The sequence below is a fragment of the Schistocerca nitens genome, chromosome 1 (assembly GCF_023898315.1).
Source record: "Schistocerca nitens isolate TAMUIC-IGC-003100 chromosome 1, iqSchNite1.1, whole genome shotgun sequence".
Classification (NCBI taxonomy): Eukaryota; Metazoa; Arthropoda; class Insecta; order Orthoptera; family Acrididae; genus Schistocerca; species Schistocerca nitens.
In genome coordinates, this window is record NC_064614.1 from 247,997,611 (window position 1) to 248,019,062 (window position 21,452).

Here is a 21,452-nt window from a genome sequence, read left to right on the forward strand (position 1 = left end):
TCAAAAGCCGAAACCAGAGAGGAAAGCTAGGGTCTGGAGCGAAGTCGACGTTCTCACTCATCCCAAAGGTGTTGCATCGGGTTAAGGTCGGGACCCTGGGCAGGCCTATTCATTTCAGGAATGTTACTGTCCACAAAGCTTTGTCTCACACACTGTGCTTTATGACAGGATATATTGTCACGCTGATACAAACAATCATCGTATACGAATAGCTCCTCTACTGTCTGCAGTACACAATGCTGTAAAATGTATTCTTATCCGTCCGAATTTGTCGTTTTCTTAAATTTAATAAGCGGACCACACATTAACTTAAACGCATTCATATAGTAATACGGGAGTTCAAAAAGTCTCTCCGCAATGCCGTATGATTGTTAGCCGAGCGTGCCGTATGGTTGTTCGCCTGCCCGGGTTGCTTCTCTTCTAGTGGACTCGCCCAACATTCCACTGTTTCGTTTATCTCAGCCAGCGTCAGTAGTATCGTGTGTGGGTGTGGTTGTTGTTGTTGTTACGTGTTGACGTGACGTTTTAAGTTTAGTTCCTTTGATCGTTTGTTTCGAAGTCACTGTTAAAATGCTAACCATTGAAGAACGTGTGTTTTTAGTCGAACAAGTGTTCAAAGCTGGCGGTAAATACACAGTTTCAGTTCGTCAAACATTTAATTCAGTTTTCCCGGAGACAACACTCCCACATCGCGATACTGTGCGAGATTTGATTAACAAATTTCGAAGTGCGGATTCGCACCGCGAAGTGGTCGTCCTAGCGTTTTGTCTGAGGATAAACTACTCGATATTTCCGATAAAATGTCCACGAGTCCGAACAAGTAAGTAAGAAAACACGCCCAGGAAATCAATGTTAGAGTCGGAACGGCCCACACAACCGTAAGGAAAAAATAAGAACTTTTCCCATGCATGGTGACAGTCGTGAAAGAACTGAAAAATACTGATCACGGCAGGAGACCGCATTATTGTCAATGGTTCAAAAATTTCGGTCAACAAAATGGGATATTCTTAATGAAGTGTTTTTCACTGATGAGGCGTGGTTTCATTTATACGGGTATATGAACTCGCAAAATTCTCGTATGTGGAGTACTGCAAATCCGTTGTGTTTTCATGAGGAACCACTTCATTCTGTGAAAATAGGAGTTTGGATTGCAATTTCTAGACATCGGATTGTGGGTCCCATATTTTTCAACGAAACAATAAACGCACAACGATACTGCAGTGATATTCTATACCCATTCATAGGAGAACTTGTGTTAAGTGAAATACTGAACGGTTATTTTCAACAAGATGGCGCAACCGCGCATACAGCTCGCGTTTCAATGTCACTGCTTGCTGATGTTTCTGGTGATCGCATAATTTTACAGGGACTTTGGCCTCCACGATCGCATGACCTAACAGCACCTGACTTTTTCTTCTGGGGTGCAGCGAAAGCAACTGTCTAAAAAAACCGTCGAAAATCCATCGATGAATTGAAAACTGCAATATGCACTTTCACTGCTTCTGTTACAGAAGAAATGTTACAGCTTGTGTTTGGAAACATGATTAGAAGAATTGAATTGTGTATTCAACAACAGGGGGGACACTTTCAACATTTATGTGAAAATTTGTAAGTAAAATTGAATATTCAATAAATTAATAACTTGTATTCACCGAGTTTCATTTCGGTATACTCACTGCAGCATACGGTACGCGCGGCTAACAATCATACGGCACTGCGGAGAGACTTTTTGAACATTCCGTACCACGTCTTGTGTGCTTCACTATTGGTACCACAAATGATGGCAGGTACTGTTGTCTATTTGCGCTAGGGAATAGCTTGGTTCATCACTCTAAATCATTCGCTTCCAGTCATCCACCGTCCAGTTGCGTCGCTCTTTACACCACAACTTATGTGACTTAGTGCTGATTACAGAAACGTACGGCTTATGAGGACTGTTCGACCTTTGAACCTCAATCTCTTTAACTCGCTACGCACATCATTTTGCTAGCTGGACAGCTGACAGCACTTTGGAACTCACGAAAGACTCCTTCCGCCGATTTCATGCGATTATTTACAACCACCGTCCGCAATGCTCGACGGTCCCTGACCGTTACTACATGAGGTCTTCCCGGTCTTGGTTTAGCTGCGGTTGCTCCTTCGCGTTTCCTCTTCACAGCTAAATCAACAAAACAGTCGACTTAGACAGATTTAGAAGGGTCGAAATGTCCTGAAGGGTTTGCTACTGAGGTGACATCCAATGACTAGTTCATGTTCGAAGTGACCTGAGCTCTCCTGAGCGATTCATTCTGGTGTTTTCCACTGACAACACAATACTCCCCCCCTCCGCCTCCTTTTATACTGGCGGGTCCGCTTCTCTTGATATCTAATGGTCAATTCTGCATTACATAGTGGCGTCCGGATATCTTTAATCACACAGTGTGTTCTGCAAACCACTAATGTATGACAGACTGTACTGTTCACTGCAAAATACTCTAAGTGTTCTCTTCTCTCCATCCACTCAAAACAGTTTCAGAGACATACGGTGGAACTTCAAGTTGCAAATATACATTGAAACTTATTTATTTAAATGAGTGTCTCTGTACTTAAATTGCAGAATGACTGAGAAGGTGAAACTTCTACATTGTTTGATTCTGAAACAGCAGAGTAAAACTGAACGTATTGAGGCTACTTTCTCTTTACTTTTTATTGTCATGTCAACACTGTCCCACAATATTCTAGCGCAACGCAATCTGACTGCTCAAAGAAATTACAACCTGACGTCAAATAATTAATTCAAAAGAATGACCCTGACTAAAAAATCTTAACAATAACCTATATATTTCATTAAGCACTTACCTCGCAAAAATCTACATTATGCGAACAACAGCAATACAGCGAGCGTCAATACTGACAGCTAAATAAAAGATTCTAACTACTAAAGCCACTAATTACTAATAGGCATGTGGTTAGCAAAGGGAAGATTTTGTTGCAAACCAAATGTATTTTTTACCTTAATAATGTGACATCCAGTTCAAACACTAATATAGCCGGCCGATGTGGCCGAGCGGTTCTAGGTGTTTCAGTCCGGCACCGCGCTGCTGCTTCGGTCGCAGGTTCGAATCCTGACTCGGGCTTGGATGTGGGTGATGTCCTTAGGTTAAGTTATGTTTAAGTAGTTCTAAGTCTAGGTGACTGATGACCTCGGATGTCAAGTCCCATAGCGCTTAGAGCCATTTGAACCACGAATATAAATCATTGACATCTAGTACAAAGGTATATAATCATGAATAATATTCAATCTCCAAGTCGAACATGTACAGATCGTTAGCCTACGCTAACACTTCAGACCTCTACCCTCCATCGGTGCTAACTTCTCACATCTAACATCCATCACTGCTGGCTGTTCCCCTCCAACTGCCCAACAGTACTGGCGATTAACTTCCAACGAGTCCAACCAGCCACAGAGTCTCCTACAAAGAATGTGCAGTCAGAGATCCAATGCAAAGCACTACATAGCGCTGCCAACACAGAAGCAGCCCACTTACAGCATCCGTTTAAACGCAAACAGATCCGCAGCCTATTCCACAGTCACTACCTCTTAAATTAAACCGAGCGAGGTGGCGCAGTGGTTAGCACACTGGACTCGCATTCGGGAGGATGACGGTTCAATCCCGTCTCCAGCCATCCTGATTTAGGTTTTCCGTGATTTCCCTAAATCGTTTCAGGCAAATGCTGGGATGGTTCCTTTGAAAGGGCACGGCCGATTTCCTTCCCAATCCTTCCCTAACCCGAGCTTGCGCTCCGTCTCTAATGACCTCGTTGTCGATGGGACGTTAAACACTAACCACCACCACCATCTTAAATTAATTTATAAGCACGTAAATAATTCTTAAAGACAGTTTTCTCGTATATCAGACAAAACTCAAGCATATTTCACCTCTGTTCAAGTTGCTAGCTTGTAATTATTCGACAAATGTAGGCAATGAGCCTGAAGAGGAGGAGATTAGTGTTTAACGTCCCGTCGACAGCGAGGTCATTAGAGACGGAGCTCGGATTATGGAAGGACAGGGAGGAAAATCGGCAATGTCCTTTCAAAGGAACCATCCGGAATTTGCCTGAAGCGATTTAGGGAAATCACCGAAAACGTAAATCAGGATGGCCGGACGCAGGCTTGAACCGTCGTCCTTCCGAATGTCGCCTCGCTCGGTGGCAGTGAAACAGACTCTTCAAATGAGAATGCTGTACATTCTAAGAAACCGGATGTATAAAACACGATACAAACTTTTCTTGTTGACGTATCTATCCGACCACCGTAACGAAGAGACTGAAGTTTACCGATGGAGTTCTGTATGAACTGAAAGAAACTTGATAAGATTGGAAAATAGCAGTCAACCAGTTTTACAATCTTGTCAAGTTTCTATGTGCACCATTGCTGAGACGCAGCCATGTTTAAAATTTTGGATTAAAAGAATGGAATTTTGCTCATAAGCTTATGAGTTTATAAGCTCACGAACCTTTCCTTTTTATCAAGTAAAGTAATATGAACACGATTTCTGGAAAATTAAACGAATGCACGATCGTGTTAAGCATTACTTCCGTTTACAATTAAAACTTTCCTAAACCATGCATATCAGTGTAACATAACTAATAGTTACTCCGTTGATGTCCAAGTCATTAAAAACAGAGGGCAAGTTGGGACTGGACAACAGTAAGGAAATAAATCGGCCGTGGCCTTCTAATTCGCATCCGAGAGTCCTTGAAAAGTCAGAGTGCTAATCATGGTGTCATCTCAGGACCTTCCAAGCTATAAAGAAACAGTACTGAAAAATCTCAGCAATTCATCATTTTGATCACTTTTTCCTCCGTGACAAGACAGGAGTATCATATTAGCTGCCTCAGAAGCTTTTCAGACCACGAATAATCTGTAATTGACGCATCGCTGCCTACGCTAACGTAACAGGATTATCACCGTCATCCACAGTAACACGCTTCACGCTTTAGAGCCTCTCTCTCTCTCTCTTTTTTACATGATACCACTGAACGACTGCCCACGTTCACATACATCGCCGGAGAATGTTTATGTCGTTCATAAACTGGGTTCGGTTTTTAAAGGTGCAAATCCCGTGGCAGATGTAAACTCTGTGTGTATGCATAAGAAACAACAACAAAAAGCTCGTTATAATAAAACAAATAACTCGGTGTAAAGCAAAACTGGAATGAACACAATAGGTTTTTGTTGGCATTTACAAATAACTGTTTACGATACGTAAAAGCTTATTGGGGTGCTCTCTATCGACAAAAGCAGTAAATTTCATCGAATTTGCTGGACTTTGTTCCTATGTATCCTGAACAAAAATCACAGTGTACAGGAGCCAGGAAATAAACCTGTATGCTCAATTTACTGATTACGTTTTGAATTGAGGTCTGTTACAAGATCCTGATGTTGAATTTTAAGATGTATTGGTGATTTCATAAGTGGGAACAGAAAATTGTAAGATAATTTAAAATAAATTACAAGATATAGTTATAAAGTGGGAGAGAGAGAGAGAGAGAGAGAGAGAGAGAGAGAGAGAGAGAGAGGGAGAGGGAGAGGGAGAATACGGCATCGATGAATTTCGGAGTGCCGTGCGCTTATAGGCGCCCTGTCACTGACTGCGCGGCCCCTCCCGCCGGAGTTCGAGTCCTCCCTCGGACATGGGTGTGTGTGTTGTTCTTAGCATAAGTTAGTTTAAGTAGTGTGTAAGTCTAGGGACCGATGATCTCAGCAGTTTGGTCCCTTAAGAACTCTCTCTCTCTCTCTCTCTCTCTCTCTCTCTCTCTCGAACACACACACACACACACCACACACACACACACACACACACACTCTGGGAGGTACAGGACGTCAAGATGACCCAGGTATTAATTCTCGTTCTGATGCCTTCAATTAGGTTTCCCGTGGTCTCTTGAGTAATGTTTGGCGATTTGTGTCATGGTGCCTTAAAGCAAGGCTACGGCTAATTGCTTTCCCTAAAAATGGCTCTGAGCACTATGCGACTTAACTTCTGAGGTCATCAGTCGCCTAGAACTTAGAACTAATTAAACCTAACTAACCTAAGGACATCACACACATCCATGCCCGAGGCAGGATTCGAACCTGCGACCGTAGCGGTCGCTCGGCTCCAGACTGTAGCGCCTAGAACCGCACGGCCACTCCGGCCGGCAATTGCTTTCCCTACTATTGTCCAATCCGGTTTCATAGTCTGTCTCTAACGACTTCCACATCAACGCAACATTAAACTGCAACCTTCCTTTCATCATTTCCGTCATCCATGTATGGACTGTTCAGGCAACGCTGCAATTCTCAGCGAAGGTAATTCTTGGTACTGCCTCGGATTCTACAGGCCTCCACAAATGGAAATCCTGTTACAGTTTACAAAGGTGATTGCTTACGTAACACTCGTGCAACCTATCATTGAATACTACCCAAGTGTGACACACACATACCACCACCACCACCACCACCACCACCACCACCACCACCACCACCACCACCATCATAAGGTGTTCTGCCCACTGGCGGGTTTCTGACACCGTTGCTGTCTCCACCTGATCCGCTTCGCAGTGTGGTATCACCCACTATACGCTTTACCCAGCATTTTTATTCTCTCGCTCTCTATCTCCTTCTGTCCTTCCACTGTACCTTCGATAGCTGTTTTTTAGAATTATTCTTCCTCGCTGTACATGTTCCATCCAGTCAACGTCTCATACATCTACTTTATTTGCTCCATTCTCTTCCAAAACCACATCGCAAATGCTTCAATTTTGGCCTCTCCCTCTCTCTCTCTCTCTCTCTCTCTCTCTCTCTCTCTCTCTGTCTGTCTGTCTGTCTGTCTGTCTGTCCCTCTTCTCTTAACTCCAGCACAAATTCGCTGCACAATAAGTGTTTCTTTTTCTGGAGAACTTGCTTTGCCAGTCTGTCCCTCTTTTCCCCTTCCTCCCTATACATTTCTAGTATGAAACCTGTTCAGTTTGACTCATAACATACAGGACTAACATAGAATGTTAGATTCATACTAGGAAGCGCATCACGAATGGTCACAGCTTCCTTTGGCTTTGAGTGAGTGCCACGGGTATGCTTTAAATTCTGAACTGGCAGATGCCTGAAGATGGACGTAACTATCCCGCAAAACCCTACTTGCAAAGTATCTGTAGCTAGCTTTAAATGGTGAATCTTGGAATGCACTACAGCCCTGGTATCGCTCGCCTAGGGACCGCGGAGACAAGTCAAAACTACAGCGCGTAGAGGTGCGTTTAAGCAATCATTCTTTCCGCCGTCCGTAAGAGAATGGAACAGGTGACAACAGCAACCAGCCACAAATTGGTTTTACGTTACTTTATCCAATAAAGTCCCATTACCGGTTTTCAATTAATACAATTCATCGCCTGGCGGCTTTCATGCTTTCGTCAAAACGCATGGTTTCCTGCTCAGCTATCCTAAAATGTATTATAATTTATAGTTACAAACGTATATTAAAGATGGTTGCGCTACAGACTTGTGTTCGAATGAAAGTTACGTGAAATGTCCGCCTGGAGTTTTCCCTTCTACGAATCGTATTCATGATATTTGTATTTTCGCATTCTCACACGTTGGTCTTCGTTAATAAACACACGCGTTGGGCTACAAAACAATATTACAAATGCGCACCACGTGTTTGACTTACAACATATGAAAAGAAATACAGTTTGTTTACAAAGTACACGAGTATCAAAGATACTGCGGTACAATGATATCTTTCAAAGATATTGCCTTTGGGGAAAGGAAGCGCTTATTTCTGTTATATCAAATTTACACTCCTGGAAATTGAAATAAGAACACCGTGAATTCATTGTCCCAGGAAGGGGAAACTTTATTGACACATTCCTGGGGTCAGATACATCACATGATCACACTGACAGAGCCACAGGCACATAGACACAGGCAACAGAGCATGCACAATGTCGGCACTAGTACAGTGTATATCCACCTTTCGCAGCAATGCAGGCTGCTATTCTCCCATGGAGACGATCGTAGAGATGCTGGATGTAGTCCTGTGGAACGGCTTGCCATGCCATTTCCACCTGGCGCCTCAGTTGGACCAGCGTTCGTGCTGGACGTGCAGACCGCGTGAGACGACGCTTCATCCAGTCCCAAACATGCTCAATGGGGGACAGATCCGGAGATCTTGCTGGCCAGGGTAGTTGACTTACACCTTCTAGAGCACGTTGGGTGGCACGGGATACATGCGGACGTGCATTGTCCTGTTGGAACAGCAAGTTCCCTTGCCGGTCTAGGAATGGTAGAACGATGGGTTCGATGACGGTTTGGATGTACCGTGCACTATTCAGTGTCCCCTCGACGATCACCAGTGGTGTACGGCCAGTGTAGGAGATCGCTCCCCACACCATGATGCCGGGTGTTGGCCCTGTGTGCCTCGGTCGTATGCAGTCCTGATTGTGGCGCTCACCTGCACGGCGCCAAACACGCATACGACCATCATTGGCACCAAGGCAGAAGCGACTCTCATCGCTGAAGACGACACGTCTCCATTCGTCCCTCCATTCACGCCTGTCGCGACACCACTGGAGGCGGGCTGCACGATGTTGGGGCGTGAGCGGAAGACGGCCTAACGGTGTGCGGGACCGTAGCCCAGCTTCATGGAGACGGTTGCGAATGGTCCTCGCCGATACCCCAGGAGCAACAGTGTCCCTAATTTGCTGGGAAGTGGCGGTGCGGTCCCCTACGGCACTGCGTAGGATCCTACGGTCTTGGCGTGCATCCGTGCGTCGCTGCGGTCCGGTCCCAGGTCGACGGGCACGTGCACCTTCCGCCGACCACTGGCGACAACATCGATGTACTGTGGAGACCTCACGCCCCACGTGTTGAGCAATTCGGCGGTACGTCCACCCGGCCCCCCGCATGCCCACTATACGCCCTCGCTCAAAGTCCGTCAACTGCACATACGGTTCACGTCCACGCTGTCACCGAGCGAGGTGGCGCAGTGGTTAGACACTGGACTCGCATTCGGAAGGACGACGGTTCAATCCCGCGTCCGGCCATCCTGATTTAGGTTTTCCGTGATTTCCCTAAATCACTCCAGGCAAATGCCGGGATGGTTCCTCTGAAAGGGCACGGCCAACTTCCTTCCCCATCCTTCCCTAATCCGATGAGACCGATGACCAAGCTGTCTGGTCTTCCCCAAACCAACCAACCAATCCACGCTGTCGCGGCATGCTACCAGTGTTAAAGACTGCGATGGAGCTCCGTATGCCACGGCAAACTGGCTGACACTGACGGCGGCGGTGCACAAATGCTGCGGAGCTAGCGCCATTCGACGGCGAACACCGCGGTTCCTGGTGTGTCCGCTGTGCCGTGCGTGTGATCATTGCTTGTACAGCCCTCTCGCAGTGTCGGGAGCAAGTATGGTGGGTCTGACACACCGGTGTCAATGTGTTCTTTTTTCCATTTCCAGGAGTGTAGATCAATAAACACACAGAAAGAAATGGGATTTAGTGAATTACAGCACTGCGAAATTAATCTACAAAATGAAAAAAAAATGAAAGTGGGCAAGAATGTGTGCGAAAACCATATGCGCTACTTGAAAAGTGTTGACGATTACTTCAAAAATTTTTGTGCCATGGAAATTATTAATTATTGTAGAAACACATAATATTTCAAGATTTGTTACTAGGTCTGCAGATACGTGGAGAAACTTATTGCTATTTGAGTGTTTTCAGGGAACCTTCCAGTAAGTAATTCCCACATTCCAGTATAAATAAAATTTCTCCATTTATCTGCAGATTAAGAAACAAATCTTGTAATGTTATATGTATCTACAATAGCCAATAATTTTCATGGTACTAAATACTAATAAATTTTATTGTGGTGTCATCAACAACGTCCAAATAGCACATAAGGCTTTTAATATTAATATAATCTATACTTGAGCTGGGCGGAGAATCCGCGACCGTAGCGGTTGCGCGGTTCCAGACTGAAGCGCCTAGAACCGTTCGGCAATCCGAATCACCATCGGATACTAAACAGCGTACGTCAAGCGAAAGGGAGGGAGAGATAGATAGCGAGCGGGATTTACGTGTGAAAGAACAATTCCTTCCCTCGATAATTACCCTCCTCCGTACCTTCTCAGTGTTACCACAGATGACGTGTCACTGATCTCATTTCTACTAAGTAGGCAATAAAAGCGAGGTGCGTAGTTGCTCCCACCGCTCTGAGTGGAATGCATATAAGTTCTGAATAATGTTCACGAACCTGCAATATTCTATAGTTGTCCCTTGCGCAGAAAACAGCACGTAAGTCGCGAGTCCGTTATCTTGAGGCTGTAATAAACTATTAGCGAGGAACTGGTATTGCATAAACGGTTAAATTTTGAACTGGTTTCTTTAAATGGGAAGCCACTCCATTTTTATTAATAAAATACGAGAAACTGCACAATTATATTCCACTTTATGAATCACAAATAATTTCCATTCTTCACACTTTAATAAAAAGTAAACAAAATAATGAACTGCGCGTTAGCGTAACTGCTATCAAACTGTTCACAATTGCATGTCCAAATAATGAGAGATTGCTAGTTAAGTTCTTAACCGATACCGACCAAGGCAGACAACAAGTCTGTCCACCGAGACTGCCGAACCAGCTGTACTCTTACAGCCGTACCACTTCGCCCACCATCCAAGTCAGGCACGAACCGAAGTGCTTCGTCTACCTTTTCGTTTAGCAATTGTTTATTATTCTGCTGGTAATTAACATTTTTGAAATAATGGAATGATAGCCTGCTACTGTGAGATGATTTTAAATGAAAGGCATTTAAAATCACTGTTTAGTTTTTCTAATATTAACCACAAATTCCCTAGAACAGAGGATTTTTCTGGTGTTGGAATTCCACCGCCTAGAACACAGTGTTGTTGCAACAAGACGAAGTTTTCAACGGAGGTTTAATGTAACCAAAGGACCGAAAAGCAATACAATAAAGGATCTGTTTGAAAAATTTCAACGGACTGGGAACGTGATGGATGAACGTGCTGGAAAGGTAGGGCGACCGCGTACGGCAACCACAGAGGGCAACGCGCAGCTAGTGCAGCAGGTGATCCAACAGCGGCCTCGGGTTTCCGTTCGCCGTGTTGCAGCTGCGGTCCAAATGACGCCAACGTCCACGTATCGTCTCATGCGCCAGAGTTTACACCTCTATCCATACAAAATTCAAACGCGGCAACCCCTCAGCGCCGCTACCATTGCTGCACGAGAGACATTCGCTAACGATATAGTGCACAGGATTGATGACGGCGATATGCATGTGGGCAGCATTTGGTTTACTGACGAAGCTTATTTTTACCTGGACGGCTTCGTCAATAAACAGAACTGGCGCATATGGGGAACCAAAAAGTCCCATGTTGCAGTCCCATCGTCCCTGCATCCTCAAAAAGTACTGGTCTGGGCCGCCATGTCTTCCAAAGGAATCACTGGCCCATTTTTCAGATCCGAAACGATTACTGCATCACGCTATCTGGACATTCTTCGTGAATTTGTGGCGGTACAAACTGCCTTAGACGACACTGCGAACACCTCGTGGTTTATGCAAGATGGTGCCCGGCCACATCGCACGGCCGACGTCTTTAATTTCCTGAATGAATATTTCGATGATCGTGTGATTGCTTTGGGCTATCCGAAACATACAGGAGGCGGCGTGGATTGGCCTCCCTATTCGCCAGACATGAACCCCTGTGACTTCTTTCTGTGGGGACACTTGAAAGACCAGGTGTACCGCCAGAATCCAGACACAATTGAACAGCTGAAGCAGTACATCTCATCTGCATGTGAAGCCATTCCGCCAGACACGTTGTCAAAGGTTTCGGGTAATTTCATTCAGAGACTACGCCATATTATTGCTACGCATGGTGGATATGTGGAAAATATCGTACTATAGAGTTTCCCAGACCGCAGCGCCATCTGTTGTTGAAAATTGTAACTACTGTAATTTCGAAAGTTTGTCTGCCTGAAAATGTACTGTTGTCCCAAGCATATTGCAACAAACGGTGTATTTCTATCGCTGCTCGTTTAGTTTTTATTGCCGTTTCAAATATACCGGTCATTTTTGAAACACCCTTTATCATTTTGGCGCGCTACTTCCGAACGCAGCAGACAATCGCGCAGAAGGACTACAATTTAGGCGGCGTACCGAATAAATCATCTACCCTACAGTCACTCAGCGACGTACACTTCATTATGATCAGCAAAGTTTCGGACAGCTGCGTGGAGAACAGTGGCAGTTCTCTCTCATTACTCAGGGTGCACCCAGGACTAAGTTAGTTTTGCCTCTGTCGAACACTCACAGTCCCGGAGAAAGTATTTGGTACTGTCGCTCAGAAGTTCCGCACGTTCGAAAATTTTGTGTATCACTTCACGATCTGCCGAGATGCAGCCAGGTATGGGGGCCGTTCGACATTTAATTCGCGCGGCTGCCAATTGGAGAACACGCACCAAGTCCGTGCCAGAGGACGTTCTTCCATCTGTTAGAGATGCGAGAAACACTGTCGGTTATTCAAATAACTTCCGGGAATGCAACCAGGTCACGTCGTCGTCAACCGCAGATATTTCGACAGGTGGCCACCCTGTCATTTTCAAGACAAAGCAAGTAAGCGGTGTGCAAGTGAATTTAAAACCTCGATTATCACAGCAAACGGGCACGCACGCACGAACGCATTCACGCACGCACACACACACACACACACACACACACACACACACACACACACACACACACACACACAAAACGCTAGCGCTACCACAAAACCCAAAGATGACCGACGCCACAAGTTATCAATAGTTAAAATCTCTAAACAATGAGTGAGATAGCTTTATCTCTGTCCTCTTTTGACAAGGGAGAGAGCAGGATTCCACGCAGAATTCAAGCAAAAACCTCCATATCTATTTAAGAGGTTACCTGTTAATTTAATCTAAACTGCTTCCTTAGTAACACTATCCCAACAGCTGGAAGTGCATGACGGAATATTCGTGATGTCGTGTGCCATTGGATGTGTTCTGCAGTAGCAGATTTACTCAGCTGTTGTAGCATCCGTGACGCTTGCGGTCAGCCCAACTGCCCTCCACAGTTCTGATAGTGTGACCAATATAGGACATGCCACAACTGTAAAGAATACGGTAGACAGCCGCCTTACGCAGACCAAAATCATCCTTAACGGGACATAAAATGAGCCTAATCTTAGATGGAGAGAGGATAACGCGTTTAACATAGTATCTCCGCAAAATACCACATATGTTGTTGGAGATGCTCCCTGGTGCCAACTCGTTTTATCATCACTCACGCGATGCACGGTTAGTAGTTAGCTCAACGCACCTCTGCTCTTTCACTATATCCATTCTGAATGAAGGTGACCTCAAGATGAGTTAACTCATCTTGTAAACTCTCAGAGTCTGAAATGACGTCGACCCTGTGGACTAAGTAACGAAGTACCCTTTCACGCTGAGCCAGATGGTGACAACTATCAGCCTATCAGTGCGAGTAGGCTCCCTATAAACAGCATACCAACGTACAATAAACCTGCGTCCTGACCAAGTCACGGAAGGGAAGGCAGCCATCCTTTCCCATCTCCATCGTGAAACGAATATTCGGTTGGATTGGATTCAGGTGTAGTGACAAGTCCTTTAAATTCTCACTGACATGAGACCAGACAGCGAAAGTATCGTCTACACCTCTGGAGAAAAAAAAAAACACACAGGTTCCAAAGCCGCCAACTCTAAGGTACATTCCATAAGGAAATTAGAAATAATTGGCGACAGTGCGATTCCCATCGCAACTGCATCTGTTTGCTCATAGCACTGGTTGTTGAATAAAACGTGGAAATCAATTCGCGTCAAATAGCTTTCTAACATCAAGCGTAATCTCAATTAACCGTCACGAATCAGACAGGGGAACACAAGTGAAGAGAGAGACTGCATCAAAACTTACTTAGATGGAGGTTTTTCTTAAATTCTCCGTGGAAGCCTGCTCTTCACTTTGTCAAAAAACAGAGGGGCAGAGTCAATGTTATTGAGTCCGATGTTTAGTAATTTTCAGTAGCTTTCAATAGCTTCTGGTTGAGTGGTGGTGATGCTTTTACAATATGTGTGCGCGCACTGTGTGTGTGTGTGTGTGTGTGTGTGTGTGAGAGAGAGAGAGAGAGAGAGAGAGAGAGAGAGAGAGAGAGAGAGAGAGGGGGGGGGGTTGAGTTTTGCCTTGAAAATGACAGGGTGGTCACCTGCCGAAATTCGGCAGTTGCCGACGACGTGACCCTGCTGCATTCTCGTAACATATTTGATAATTGTATATGCCGGGAGAAACTCAGGTCCCAAACAGTGATGCTACGAATACCAGCAAATACCGTACTGGAGAAGCTCTGGCCATTGTAGTGTGTGTAGTGTCTGTCGGAGGACAATGAAGCGTGCAGAACAAGTCCAGAAGATTGTGCAATCCATTACGTCACTGTTCCTGCAAAATCGAAGAGTTGTGTTCTTAGCATGAGAATGCCAGAGTGCGCATTTTTCGCGTTACCCAACGCACTGCCCTTGCTAGCACGAAGATGTGGCACATGCTTCAGTTTTCATTTCTTCACAGTCAGCGACATTCCTTGGAGTCCAGCTGCAACCATCTGTGGACGTAGCATGGAATGACATCTGACGGTTCTATAATTGTTTGTAGGCTTCTGCAGCAGGTCTCAGATATATAAAATTCTTAGCATCATCATATCGTAAAAAGTTGAACCAAGGTTTCGACACCTGTTGCACCGACCCAAATCAAATGTTGGTTCAACTTTTTGCAGTATCTACGACAAACAAGAATGTTATCCAACGTTATGGCTGTCTTTTTGAACGAGTACAAGACTCCACTACAAGCGAACGTGGCTACACACGAGACGCAGTAGTTATTGTCCAAGAGAATCTGTCCATGGATGTATGATTCAGTGATTATCCGTAAAACTAGTATAACATGAGAGCAAATTGTCATTTGCTTGAGATCGTTGCTGAAGAGATTTAATTTTTCATTGCCCAGTAGAATATTAGTATCTAGCCTGTATGTACCCAAGTTGATCCGTGGACAATGATGTAATTTCCACATTTATTTTTGTTCCTCCAAGAACCATGTCAGAATGACACAGGTATTGTCATGGTAATACAATCAACAGCTCAAAATACAGATATACATAGAATACGCCAAGTATGCTCTATGACAGTAAGGCAGGAAATTTCAGGAAAACCTAAAAGTCCTATGAAACTATGGAACACCACCAGATAGTTAGCAATCGACGCAGTGAAAGCGAAGTCTTTTCCTCGCGGATATCTTGAAGGAAAAATTCTCGGGAGTCATCAAGCCGGGTGTGTCAACGTGGTACGATGTTTCGACACATCAGGTGCGATACCCGAAAAGTTTTCCTACAATCGACATAAACGCGAAAAATTAAAATCTCGTACACTGAGTATGTTAAGAGACAGTCTCATTTAAATACATTGGCTCGAGTACTTAAAGAGAACCAACACTGGGCGACCATACGTCTGCTGTACTGAAGACGACGTTCAAGACTATTTCACATCGGAAACGTTCTGTCGAAATTGGTCATATCTGAGAGAGCGAACCACTGTTGAATACTGTCCACCGGAGGCCACAAGAAGTGACAATCACAGACGTAGTTGAAAAACTCGTAAGAATATCTGCAAGATTTGTGATATTTTTCTCGGCACAATAACATAAAAAGGTGCTCAATCAACAAACTGTAGATGAAGCTTGCAAGGAAGGGGTTGTCACATACACTGACGGGCAAATTTTTAAACTCTCATCAGTTGCTGTGCAGAATATCTATGAACTGAGCAGCACTGTGATAAACTAATGAAATTTATGAAATATATTGCAGCTAACCGAATTGGATTTTCATCCGCAATATCCGCGAATTTGTCAGTATAGAACTATAATAAAACCAATGGTAGATAAGACTCTGCACTAGTATTTGACTGAAGCTGGATTCAAATTCTCGTCTGGCCACCATAATTTAGGTTTTCCACCATTTCCCCAAACGTATTAAGACAAATGCTGGGATGATTCCTTCCAGAAGACGACATGGTCGTTTTGCTTCCCAATTTTTGTATAATTCGAGCTTGTGCTCCGTCTCTGAAGGAACCTCGTAACGGTGTTTTTTTTTTTTTCGGTAATCTAAAAATCAGCGAGTATGGAGGGCATGGACGGGGACAGCGGACAAGTGGCGCTAGGTGGGAACATGGTCGGGTGGGGAGCGTGATGAGATAGTTGCGCATTAGCGATAAGCACTGTGCCCAAATGGCGCAATGGTTAACGCAACTGCATAGTAAGCGGGAGATCCTGTGTTCGAGTCCCGCTCCGGCACATATTTTCACTCGTCGCCGCTGATTCCCAAGTCCCGATGCAGCTGATAAGTTCTTTCCCTTCCTTTCCCTCCCCCTCCACCGTCAAGTTACATAATATTACATAACTGTACTAGCTGCAACATGATGGAATCACTGCATACTTTAATGTTCGTTTGAAGTTCAATCGAGACTATATTTTAGACAGTTCTTGTTTTGACAGTCGTGGGCCACTGTCCAGTTCTTCATGATTCCTCGAGCTGAATATCTGTGGGCATCTTTTAGTGACGTTGCAGATGGCCTGATTACTAGTTAAACTCCTGGCTGTTATAATGGTGTTAGTCGTTAATGAGCGCTTGTGATAACGGAAAAGAATTTCAGCAACTGTCAAAGTAGCATGCAGTGCACAATGTTGTAGATATCAATCCGAAAAGTGGTTTGATGTCGCTCTCTACTTCACGGGGTAATGGTCCATGTTCTCGGGAAAAATAACGGCTGTACTTTCCCTTGATTTTTGCCATGTCAAGGCAACGATGGCTCATATTAACAAGCAATATCAGTCAACATTCTAGACTGCTGCTTCTGCAACTGCAGGAAAGGCTGCTCTCTCTCTTGAGGAGCCATACGTTAGTTCGGCCTCTCCAGATACTCTTGCGACATGGTTGTGATGCGAAGAAACAGTTCAAAACTATTATCATATTATAACTTATATTGTACAAATTGTGTATGATCAAAAGAACATTATACAATAGAGACCAATCGAATGAGCCAGCGCAATCGTTAAGGCGCCGACCTCATACTCAGGAGGATGCAATTTTTTTTCTCTGTCCGTCCAGCCTTACTTCGGTTTTCCTAAAAGTTTCACGCTGGCACTGGGATGCTTCCTTCATCAAGGCCACGGCCCATCTCCTGTCATATCCTGAAATCATACTTATGCACTCGTATGCGATGTTAATGTGTTTATTTTCATTGTATTTTGATGACAAATCCTATATCGTTGTTAGATGACCCCTGGATGAATAACTGAAATAGTTACACCTACGGTTCAGCTGTCTGATTCGAAATGGACCACAAATCACCCTATCGAGACGTGGTTCACCTCGTCGACGGGGAGGGAGGGGTCAGTACATCTACTCTAAATTTCCTCAGTAGCGATTCACGAAAATAACGCCTCCTTTCCTCTAGAGACTCCCACCCGACTTCCTGAAGCATTTCCGTAATACTTGCGTGATGATCAAATCTACCAGTAACAAATCTAGCAGCCCGCCTCTGAATTGCTTCTATGTCCTCCCTCAATCCGACCTGATAGGGATCCCAAACGCTCGAGCAGTATTCAAGAATATGTCGTATTGGTGTTTTATAAGCGGTCTTCTTTATAGATGAACCACATCTTCCCAAAATTCTACCAATGAACCGAAGACGACTATCCGCCTTCCCCACAACTGCCATTACATGCTTGTCCCACTTCATATCGCTCTGCAATGTTACGCCCGAATATTTAATCGACGTGACTGTGCCAAGCGCTACACTACTAATGGAGTATTCAAACATTACAGGATTCTTTTTCATATGCATCTGCATTAGTTTACATTTATCTACATTTAGAGTTAGCTGCCATTTTTTACACCAATCACAAATCCTGTCCAAGTCATCTTGTATCCTCCTACAGTGACTCAACGACGACACCTTCCCGTACAATACAGCATCATCAGCAAACAGCCACACATTGCTATCCAACCTATCCAAAAGGTCATCATATCATCATATCGCGGAACATCATTTACCAGACTTAGATTTTTGTCGAAAAGTTTTCTTTACTCTCTTTGTAAATGTACTGCGGCAAGAACTATTAGCAGCACAATAAAATTAGAAAACGAGTGCTGTCGCTACTGGAAGTACAGTTACACAAGCTGAAATGACGTTCCAAGTACTCAGGACTCACTCAGCACAATGTCTGTCGATGATAGACTGGTCTTTGCTGAGAAAAACATACAAGTAACGTATGTAATGAAGTTAAAAAAATTGTTAGGAGTATGGAATTCTGACGAACACAGTTTCGACTCATACAGCGTTGGTGCACTCAACACAGGTCAATGGACAGAAAGAAGGAAGTATTAGATCAGTTTTCACAATTTTTTATTCGATTCTCAAGATAAAGCAGTACTAGATAATCATAAAAAGCGTTTGCTATAGTTAAATCATTCGTAATTTCAGTTTTGTGCGTTTTTTTCCCTACATACAGGCTGACGCGTACCACGAACGCAGTAACCAGATCCGTTTTCTAATCTTCCCGCATGGAGCGTGACGCATCTGTATAGAGTTCCGTCATTATCGACGTGCACCAACACGCCGTTAACGATTACTAAAATATTCAGTCTAGATATCGACGGGGGCACGTTTATTTTCCGACATGGTTACCTCGTACAGCCAAAGATGAACGCAGAGGAACAACAAGAATGTTCCACAATAACACAGATGCCGCTAAAGATGATTAAGATTTGCAATGCTAACAAAATCCCGTAAGTTATTTGGCTGCTCAGGAGAAGCAATACACTCTGATGTCAGTTGTTTCTGCTGTTTTTCCTCCTTTCGTCATATACACACTGAGCACTGAGTATTGCAAAGGAATAAATGTGCGGTGTGTGTGTGTGTGTGTGTGTGTGTGTGTGTGTGTGTGTGCGCGCTTTGGTGATTCAATTTGTTGGGAACGTGTCGTTCATTAGTTTGATGTTCCAACGAAGTTTAGAAACTCGAAATGAGCATCTGAAGGCGAATGTGGCCGTTTCAAAGTCTTGGCCAACCGATAAATGGGTGACCACAGCTTTCTTCAGAGTAATCTTTTAAATGTGTTGTGTCCACTATCAAATACCATTCACGAATCAAAATTACGCTAAACAATGTCTGTCAAAGCGCTGCTTTCTATAATCACGACAGCCTTCTTTCGCGATCAAGTCAAAAGTTCGGCTGCTTTCCACAAGTAAAAACACGATTGAAATTATATTGACTTACCGTACTGCGGATGAAAACCTCTTGCAGTCTTATGATAATGAATGTGCGCAGTCCTTAAAAAGACACCTAGGAAATAATAATCGGATACAAGAATTTGAAGGACGCAGAGATGCTCTGAGTGCAGGGGGAAATAAATTAAACAAAAATGATCCTAGGATAAACATCACTCATTTCAATAAATCAGATGGAAAGTGGCTAGGGGGAAGGTTAAGAGTTTTCCACCCGCTGGAAGCTTGTACTTTAGAAAAAATCTATTAGTTTTGTTTGGGTAGCCTATTGTCGTTTGGCCAGTTACGTGTTTAAAGATCGTATGCACATCGAAGAAAATTATTTCGAACGTACAACTGAATAAAAATTGTTTACACTTTTATGAATAATACAACCGTCCATAGTTCTGTGAATGTACGCTTATCTCAATTGAAAGTAAGATTAGTAGGAAGAAATGAAGTTTGCACTTATCTAAAAAATCATAAAATCATATTCGTATACACCTTCAGACATTAATGGAAACCGCGGTGGTGACTGGAAGTGCATCCAGGGAAGGAATTAAAGAAAAATAACAGCTAAACATTTGAGGAGTTAAGTCTGACATTAGTGAACTCTGCTAGAGAAGGGACAAAAAATGATGAAATGACAAGAAGGAATCGACAGGACACTAAATAAAAGTGGCTGAACGCTAATTTGAAAATCACTCCGTAGAAGCCAATAAAATGCGCCTCATTTCCCAGAAGTGTTTAATGACCTCAAAGGGGAAATAACGCAAAATTCGGAAGACATAAAAACAGAAGTCACCAGTGTTCCTGTCCAAGCAATTTGACGGAAACTCCAGCATTCTAGCAAAGACCATCCCGAAAGTAAATCCTGAAAGGTGAGGAAATTAAAATCAAAAGAACGAACACTATACTTTCTTGTTCTTACTTCCAAATTGCCAAGAAAGTAGAGGTTGACGCTACTGTACCATTTAAAATTTTATTTTAAGGTTATAAGAAAAATATACGGAAGCTGTTCAAGCCGTCTCCAATCAGATTTAACCAATTTGTGTCGTACGTAACAAGTTTATTTACCCAAACCGTGCTTAGTAAAAGAAATATTATTTATGAAATTTTTCCTCGATCCTTTGAACAATGAAAATGCGTCCATTACAACTTAGATTACTAGCAAGATGCAGAAAGCAGCGCGGCATTCCACACAAAAGTGCACATTATATATTGTTTTCAGCAATAGACGATAATATGTCTAACGAAAGTCCTCCTTCCTGTTTCAATCTGCTCTTGGAGCAAAATATGTTCCCTACGTGTGCAACAAATTTGCTTTGAATTCGTAGTTTCGTCTAAAAGGCATTTTTTCTAATAAATAAAAAGGAACCATAACAAGCAAATATAATATTAATTTTACGACCGCAATTTAAACTACGCGGTTCTTCATAGCTGTTTTTACATACAAAACTGGTTCTGCAACTCTAAAGCTGCAGAGCCCGCTAAAATTATGAAAGCCATTTTTAACGCAATAGTAATTTACATATATTTTAAGACAAAACTATTAGCCACCCACAAAAATGAATGAACACAACTGACAACATTTCAAAAGCCGCCGCGCTCCTGCAGCAAACAACAGCACCTGTTCGGCGTTTACCAGCTTTAGTGTTTTATTTGCTTCAAAACAAGTTGCTCCAATATTTTGGTGAGATAAACAAAGTAAATATACAGCGACTTACCGCCGAAAAGAATGCTCCTCATGTAAACAAACGCGATGATACGAGAGCACCACAGTCCGATGGTTTAAACCTGTAGCACTTGACAACAAACACTACACCATTGACAGGTAAACGCGAAATGTATCCGAACTTGCCGCCAGGTCGCAGCAGCTGCAATTGCAGCTTTTCCGGCATTCGTCAGTGAACTCACCATCTAGCGGCAATGCGGCAGACTAGGTAGGATTATTTGGCATATTGGCGGGACAGCTCGCTGAAGGCATCGCGGAAAGAGGAAAAGGTGGCGGTGTTCTAATACCATTGGAAAGTGTATAAACATTTTGCCATCGGATGATACTTTGCATT

At 43.6% G+C, this 21,452-nt stretch overlaps 1 protein-coding gene across 2 annotated transcripts in view; it reads right to left on the reverse strand.

Moving 5' to 3' along the window:
• Positions 1 to 21,245, reverse strand: part of LOC126246926 (skin secretory protein xP2-like) — a 579,526-nt gene extending 558,281 nt beyond the window's left edge. For both annotated transcript variants that reach the window (XM_049948438.1, XM_049948433.1), the window contains exon 1: positions 21,111 to 21,245. The gene's annotated coding sequence lies outside the window, so the exon portion shown is untranslated. The remainder of the gene's footprint in view (positions 1 to 21,110) is intronic.
• Positions 21,246 to 21,452: the final 207 nt, after the last annotated feature.